The sequence below is a fragment of the Piliocolobus tephrosceles genome, chromosome 18 (assembly GCF_002776525.5).
Source record: "Piliocolobus tephrosceles isolate RC106 chromosome 18, ASM277652v3, whole genome shotgun sequence".
NCBI classification, from domain to species: Eukaryota; Metazoa; Chordata; class Mammalia; order Primates; family Cercopithecidae; genus Piliocolobus; species Piliocolobus tephrosceles.
Genome location: NC_045451.1, coordinates 55,241,194 through 55,249,916, shown reverse-complemented (window position 1 = coordinate 55,249,916; position 8,723 = coordinate 55,241,194). Strand labels below are relative to the sequence as shown.

The window sequence follows — 8,723 nt, the reverse complement described above, 5'->3', positions numbered from 1 at the left end:
GAGAAAGAACACTTCATGTTAGACAATTCAGTCACCTCCATCAGTTTTGACAGAATTAGGGACTCAGAATTGCTCCTGCTGAGGCAGTGGGAGCCCCACTCAAGCTGAAAGCATGAGGTGAGGAGGCAGCTGCCTCCAGGCCCTCAGGGACAGCTCTTTGTCGTTCTCCAAATCAAGCATACAACTACAAAGTCCTGCTGCTCCACTTCCAAGTCAAACTTGGTCATTCTTAACTCTAAACAAATCTTGAGTAACAGAGTATTCTCTAATGAGGCTCATCCCTTCAGTGCCAGTAACTAAAAGCCAAGATGTTGCAATTAATTCTTTTATTTTTTTCCAATCATCCAACAGTCCTCATTTAGGGCTTTCTTCCCTTTTTATGCAACAACTGTCCTTTTCCAGAGAAAGTGACGAATCTGCCTCCAGCTTCATCCTCTTCAACCTTTTTGACAAGGAGACTTGCGTTTCTGATGAAAGTTATCTTACCAAGTTTAAATTCATAATTGGGAATTCCTCTTTTAATATCTCCAGGCTTGACTGGGGAAGGACTGGGCTCCACCCCTTTCTTCTTTCCATCCAGTCCATTGCCAGAGCCAGAGAAGGCGCGGAAGCCCAGCTCTCCAGCATAGCTACTGTGGTCGGCTTCACCTTCTGTCGGCTTCTCATTTGTCTTTCGGGTTCTTTCGGGTTCTTTGTAGCCCAGGGGAGCATCAAAGTCCATGTTCATGTCACGCTCAGTGATGGACACTGCCTTGTCAGGTTTGGTTTCCATCACTCGCAGTTCGAGTTTGTAGATCTTTTCATTAGAGTTGATGGCGATCACATCCCCAGTGGTCAGACAGGAAAAGTTCCTAAGTGTGTTTTCTAATACGGCTTTGGGGTTGGTCATGTCCAGGAAGTCATGGCTCTGAGGCTGGAATTTGGAGTAGGTGGCCCCTTGAAGGTTGACCCTCTCCACCTGGACCAGGCTGCCTTTTTCCAAGAGCAAGTTCTGCATCGTCCAGTGTGAGAGGTAGCAGATCATCGGTCACAAACTCCAGCATGCCACAGTGTGCCATGCGGTCCGAATTCTTACTGGTCAGTTTGAACAGCATGGGATAGGTAATGTTAAGTTGGCTGAGTTGGTCCAGGGCTGAGGGCGTCATAATTATCTTCCCTCCTTTCTCCACATCTGACCTGTCATTAGGCCCTCCTAGCATGGACACAGAGAAGCAGCGGTACTGTGTGGAGAAGCGGTTTTGGAAGACCCTGGGGATCGGGTGATTGAACATGTTGAAAGAGAACATGATAGACACCACCTCGCAGACGCCGCTTCTCTCAGAGAATGCAGCGAAGGCACCCCGCTGACCTCTCTCCTCGCGGCCACTGCCACTACCAATGCCCAGTGTGTTGTTTTTAACCTTGACTTCTAAAAGATCAGAATGCAGATCTCCTTAAGCATAAAATTCATCAAAAAGTGTCATATATATAGAGAGAGAGAGAGAAAGAGAGAGAGAGAGAGAGAGAGAGAGAGAGCGAGCGAGCAAGCAGAGTCTTGCTATGCCACCCAGGCTGGAATGCAGTAGTGGGAACATGTCTTACTGCAGCCTCGAACTCCTGGGCTCAAGTGATTCTCCTACCTCAGCCTTCCAAGTAGCTGGGACTACAGGCATGTGCCACCACCAGCTAATTATTATTATTTTTTTTTGTAGAGACAGGGTCTTGATATGTGCCCAGGCCAGTATGAAACTCCTGGGCTCAAGTGAGCCTCCTGCCTTGACCTCCCAAAGTGCTGGGACTACAGGTGTAAGCCACCACACTCGGCCAGAGTGCCCATTCTTAGCACAAACTCCAAAATGTTTGTTCTGGGGTCCCAGGCAATGCCTTGCCATTTCTGGTGCCTGCCCCTCCCACATTGTAGCCTGGGAATTACCATGGTTGGTGTGGGGGGTGCAGTCTCTTGGGTGTGCCCAACCCCTACATGGCAAGCACACTGGTGGGTACAGTCTCTCAGGCTCTAAGCAGAGTCTAGAATTTGGCCTGTGAGCCTTTTGATCAGAGACTTGTTAACAGACAAGCAATTCCTTTCAACATTGGAATCTTTTCTGGATAGGAAAAGAAAGCTCATTGTCAACATGCCTCGTGTGCTCAGAGTCTCTCCCTGGCCACACGAAGGTCATGAATACCCTGGATAAACAGATTATCAACGTAAATATGTTTTCTTTCATCAATTCACAAACAATTATTGAAGACCTGCTATCCGCTGGGCTTTAGGAAGACACACTTCTGGAGCGTTATTAGTGTCCTTGAGGAACTCAAGGTCTAGTGTGGGAACAAACATGTAACCCAGCCAGTTTGTGCAGAACGTGAAGACACGGCATGAACAGCGGTGAGGAAAAGCAGCTCTCGGGTAGAAGTTCAGAGAATCTGCTTGGCCGAAAAGGGGTGGAGGCACCGCCCAGGTAGAAGGTACAGAGGCCTGCACTGGGGCGTGGAGGTGGAAAGGACAGTGCTTGTTCTGGAAATGCAGTTTATGGTTAAGGAAAATGTTGCAGAATATGTGTCCAAAAGCCCCAGAGCCCTGGATCTCTCAATGAGAGGCTCTCCCCAGGAGAGGCTGGCTGGGATAAAACTGACAGGATGAATGATCCATGTTGCCCATTTCACTCTCGTTCTAAGACATTTATACTCAACGTGGAATGCAGGGTGAAATCAATTTTACTGTTAACTATACATTAAAAAAACATTTAGTGCCAATGCATGTAATTGAATTAGTGAAAATTAAGTGAAAGAATGATGCAACTCACAACGGAGAGATCTTTTTCAAATACCAGAAGAACGCCTTCAATGTGCACATGCAGTGCTATTCAAAAACTCAGTTCTGAGCTGACTGCCGTTTAACTCTCAAAGGTTATATAAGAGAGACACCCTTGGGCATTGGGAGCACTGTAATGTGAGGGTTAACAGCATGAACTTGGATGTGGCAGATACCTGGACTTGAATCCAGGCGTTCTCCCTTAATAGCTCTTAATGCTGGGCAAGTTAATTTCTGTCTCTGGTTTTCACTCTTGCTCTTGTTCTCTCTGGGTTTTTTCATGCTTCTTCAGGTCCCAGAGGCTTTTCCTCCTCCCTCTTCACCTACTGACCTCCCACACAGATAGCATTTCAAATGCCCCTTCAAAATGATAATGAAAATGATATCATAACACACTGTGCCTTTTCTTCACAGCATCTCTATTGTAGTTCTGTGTTTATCTGTGATTAATATATGCATGCCTCCAGCACTACCCTTTTTTGTTTGGGTTTGGATCATAATCCCAAAAGACACAGTCCTGAAAGCCATAATCCCGAATGTTGAAATTCTGAAAGACCAAACTCCCAAAAGTCTAAAATCCCTAATGTCTAAAATTCTGAAAATAAATACAGTCACCTGTTAGGTGGAACTATTACCTTGTTATTGTATTTATGCGGAAGAAAATTAATTTCAATTGAATTTCCAAACCTTAATCATGGATTTGGAATTAAGTGCGCTCAAAGCTACTAAAAGTGAATTTCTAGTTGTTAAAAATAAAGTTTGTCTTTCCCACTCAGCTCAATGCATTTGGTGGAAAATTCCAGTGAATGGATTGGTTATATGATACGGCAAGGACAAAAACTTTAGTTTAAAAATTTGTCATTTTTGAGCATTGGCATTTCTTCCGCCTGATGACATGGCAGGAACTTTTAATAAATTAAAGCCACATTTGGCTGAAGAAGCCAGAGGAGTTACTGACTGGTGAGGAAATAATTACATGCACAGTAAGATAAGAAGACTCTTAGGCTGTTGGATCACAGTATTGTTTCCAACACAGTTGTCTGTATATGAGTGCATGTAAAATGGATTTCTGCATGCCCAAAACAACATAGAGGCGAAGCACAGAAGAAGATGGGAAAATTGAATAGGAAAGCTGATGTCAATGTGTATAAAATTGTAGAAGAATTCCAGAAAGGACAGAGCCACGTAGAAAATGAATGTGAATGTGTTCACTGAAGAGAGCCATGTCCTAAAAGAAAAATAAACAAACAAAATAAATAAGCCCCAAAAAACCCCACCGGATCTAGATGCAAGACTTCAAAATATAGTCAATGTTTGTGAAAGTGGACCAGCTTTTGTGGACTATCTCTGTGCAATTTCCCATAATTTATCCCTGTGATACACTTTTTAAAGGTGTTAATTTCTAGCTGTTATCTTTTTTCCAAGTTTTTTTTTTCCCCACAATTTCAAATTGTCAGCATTACTTTTTACAATTCGCTATGCTATGTATTTAATCTTTGCATCATTCCAGTACTGGAGCTATAAATTGTCTAAAGACTTTTAGAGAGTTCTCCTTCATTTTATGCATTTTTGTTTTTTTGTAAATTTAACTCCACAAAGGTGCATTATCACCACATTGGCTTTGTGTGTAAGCATTGTGCATGTATGTAAAAACATTGAAACTTCTTCAGTAAATGAAGAGATGCCCTTTTTGTCCATCTACATTTGTGAAAGATAAAATTTCTTGAGCTCTTGGCTCTTTGGGTGAATGGTGTGGTGCTGATGTGGTGGTGACACATCACAGGTTTTGATTGACCTCGTCAAAAGAGTAGGTTGTCTGTCATAGTACTTCAGCTGACTGTAGTTATCAAGCTGAGTGCACACAATTATCATAGTGCTATGCATATGTATATTTCACTTACCTATTTCTTTATGAATATGGTTTATCTGCTTATAACTGTTATACTCATGTGACTATCATTAGTATACCTGAGTGTTTATGCTTGCAAAAGTATTATTAGTGCCTATCTTATTGTGTAGATTGTGGCCTATGAAGTATCTCTGTCATGTCTTTATGTTTCTCAAATAAAGTCACTTTTAAAAATGTTAAGTAAATATCTTTAAAATAATTTTTAAAATTATTTTTCCAGGCCAGGCGCGGTGGCTCAAGCCTGTAATCCCAGCACTTTGGGAGGCCGAGATGGGTGGATCATGAGGTCAGGAGATCGAGACCATTCTGGCTAACATGGTGAAACCCTGTCTCTACTAAAAAATACACAAAAACTAGCCGGGCGAGGTGGCGGGCGCCTGTAGTCCCAGCTACTCGGGAGGCTGAGGCAGGAGAATGGCGTAAACCCGGGAGGCGGAACTTGCAGTGAGCTGAGATCACGCCACTGCACTCCAGCCTGGGCGACAGAGCGAGACTCCATCTCAAAAAAAAAAAAAAAAAAAATTATTTTTCCATAATAATATTTTCAGGACTTCAACATTTGGAACTATGGTGTTCATAATTGTGTCTTTTGAGATCATGATTAGCTCGAGTTTTGTTCACCACTGTGGCCCAATTTAGCACAGTATTTGTCACATAGAAGGTATGTGATTGGCCAGGTGTGGTGGCTTATGCCTGTAATCCCAGCACTTTGGGAGGCTGAGGTGGACAGATCACCTGAGGTCAGGAGTTCAAGACCAGCCCGGCCAACATGGTGAAACCCTATCTCTACCAAAAATACAAAAATTAGTCGGGTGTAGTGGTGGACACCTGTAATCCCAGCTATTAGGGAGGTTGAGGCAGGAGAATTCCTTGAGCCTGGGAGGCGGAGGTTGCAGTGAGCCAAGATTGCATCACTGCACTCCAGCCTGGGTGACAAGAGTGAGACTCTGTCCCCAAAAAAAAAGAACGTCTGTGATCAATATTTTCGAGTGAATAGGTAAATAGATACTTCCTTCATAAGCTTGATTGAGGGCTGCATTGTATAATGCATCTAAGCTATTTGGCACAATGCCTGCTATATAGTCAGCATTCAATAAATGTTGAGTTAAATAATTATTATTATTCCTTTAGGTTTCCTACAGTGGACTGAGTAATGAACAATTTTTGTGTCATTAGCTAAGTTCCAATAGTTCAATGAGCTAAGTTTTAATGGTGAAAATGCTTTAGGTTCAATATTATGCTCTTGGCTCTGAGTGTTGATTTAAGACATGGAGACTTTCTAGGTCATCTGTGGAGTCACTGAAGAGGATTTTATGCAGTGTGGCAATTTGGAGCAGGAGTTTGGAAGTAGATTGCGTGGGTCCAGGTTATTGCTGCTTTGTTTTAGCTGTAACCATGGGTGACTGATTTCTCTGTGCCTTTGTTTTCTGACCTGTAAAGCAGGGATAATAATCTTCGTTTCAGTGCTGTTATGAGGATTAAATTATTAATACATATGAAGAGTTTAGAAGAGTACTTGCCACATAGTAAATATTCAATATATGCTAGCTATTATTTTATAAGGACTTACAAGACAAATTATTCCTGGAATTTAGTACAAAAACTAAAATAGTAACTCTTGAAAAGCTGGTATATATATTTTTTACTTTATGGTAGATTTAATATAGGCCACTACATTTCTTCTTTTGACGTATTATCAGAAATTTTAGAGCTAAATTTAGTGCTGAAGTGCAGCAAATATCTCATCTCTGATTCTGTATATACAATCACCCTTCTGTCTATATTCTTTGTTATTTCTTTTCTTTGTCCTGTGTACCCAGATATCTTTTTTAAAACTTGAAGTCTACCTCAAATCCTTTTAGGAAGCAGGCAGGGACGCATATAATAAATGTATGAATTCCAAATAATAGAGTTAGAAAGAAAACACATTTTAGGTGATATTTACTTCAGGTAAACTTTATACGATCCAAAATTTTCCCTATGATCCTGTATAGACTGTTTCACTCCTTTTCGAATAACTAAAAGCAAATTCAGTATTCTGGTGAGAACCATTTATTATGGAAATTCTAACATAAATTATGTACCAACTGCTAACTAGAAATTGCAAAATTTTGCTGGAAGTATTTGAAAAGTTCAAATTATTTTCCACTGTTCATATCATAGCATCATAAAATTTTAGAATAGGATATAATTTGTTTACCTTTCATGTTTCACTTGGTGTGAGCAAGGAGAGTCCTGATCAACTTAATTTTATGTTAATTGAGTTTCAGTTTATTTTTAGAAATGAAACAAAAGTGTATTTTTATGGCATTGTGATGTTGGACTATCTCAGTAGTTCGATATTTCATTTGACCATCTACTCAGGGCAACACCTAAACTGCTTGAAATAGAAGAATATTGATTCCATGTTAAAATCTTTTGAAAAAGGTATTTTAAAGACCTTCATTAATAACTTGCCTCAAGACTTAGCATTCTCTTTTTTCTGTTTAATTTACATCTGCAAATTGAAGATAAAATTCATACCTCTATTGGGCAGGGAATGGAGAAGTAATTGACCATTTGTTACATAACAGCCCATTGGGGAAAACCAGTAAAGACCAACTCATTCATTCATTCAGTCTTCAGTCAATATTTATTTATAGATTGCCATCTATGTGCTATGCACGTGCTGGATGGTAGAGATGCTCTGATGAGTCCTTATGCTTAGTGAGTTTTCTAGACTAGCAGGTGGAGACAACAAGCAATGAAGTAAAAAAGAATTTTGAAAATGAACTCTTTCTGCCTGTGTTTTGATCAAGACATTGACATAATGGACATGAGAAATCAAAGTCAATGTGAAAAAAGTTCCCTGTGACTCAGGATTTATAAGGTAATGAATGCACTAGGACTAGTTCTTTAACCTTTGGACCCCTCATTCAGATGAAGGTTGTACAAGCTTACAGAGCAGAAAGAAGGATTTGAGGAAGATTTTCTTGGAGGAAATGATGTTTAGAAGCCTCTAATTTTCTCCCGGAAGGGGTAGGGTGGCAGGAGAACACCACATTCTTTCCCTCAATCCTTTAATAGGTTCACTTGGAGAGCTTTCTGTGTGTTTCAGGAATAGGGGGAACCTTGCACTGGGGTCTCACTCTTCCTTGGGAAATCCAGAAGGTGACAGAAAGGATGACACACTGCTTTGATGTTGCACAGGGATCAGCCTGTGTGCCTAGAGTTCATCAGAAGACATGTGAGTGTTTTTCATGGAAGAAAGGGCCAAACTGGAATCATCTGAATTCCTGCTGTGGAGCAAAGGGAGAGGGCTGATGTTAGGACTAACATTGATGTTAGGATCAATGCATCCCCTTCTCATCTTGAGAACTGCAGGGTAAAGAGGGTCCCTAAGGATGAGAATTCCAAAAAATTAAAAACAGAACACCAACCCACGAGGGAAAGAGTCCAGCTCTAATAAGCTGCTAGACCCAGATATCTCGAAGCCACCTAACCACTATTTTTATTTGTTAAATCTGCCAACTGTTTGCTTCCTTCCCTTCTTGTCCATAGCTGAATGCGCTGCTGTCCATCATGAAAGAGGAGAGTAGGGAGAGAGCAGAAGCTGGTCACACCCCTCTCTGGCAGCAGGCAGTTGACAAATGTAGGCCTAAGCAAGAGAGAGTGGAAGAATTCTTAACTTTGAAGAAATGTTGAGGAGTTGTTTAATATTTTGGGAGAACACATTTCAGTTAGTGAATTGAGTTTTGTGAGTTAATGTGATCATAGGACTGTCTTTTTCATGTAAGCAGAAAATTGTGGGGATCCATCAACTTTCCTTACAGAGATGGAGGACATTATCATCACTGAATAAAAGTTTATAGGGACACAAATAGACAAATAGAAATTTGTGTTTTGGTCCTAACCACACCCACATCCACATATTTGTGGGAGGAACACAAGGTTTTAACAGGGGTCGTGTTGCAGAGGCACTTTTCCTAGGTTCGGGGGTTTCTCAGAGGAAGTAACATTATTCCAACGGCAGAAGAGATG

General features: G+C 41.1%; 1 pseudogene; it reads right to left on the bottom strand.

Annotated features, from left to right (window-relative positions):
* Positions 1 to 358: 358 nt before the first annotated feature.
* Positions 359 to 1,301, bottom strand: LOC111539753 (annotated as a pseudogene).
* Positions 1,302 to 8,723: the final 7,422 nt, after the last annotated feature.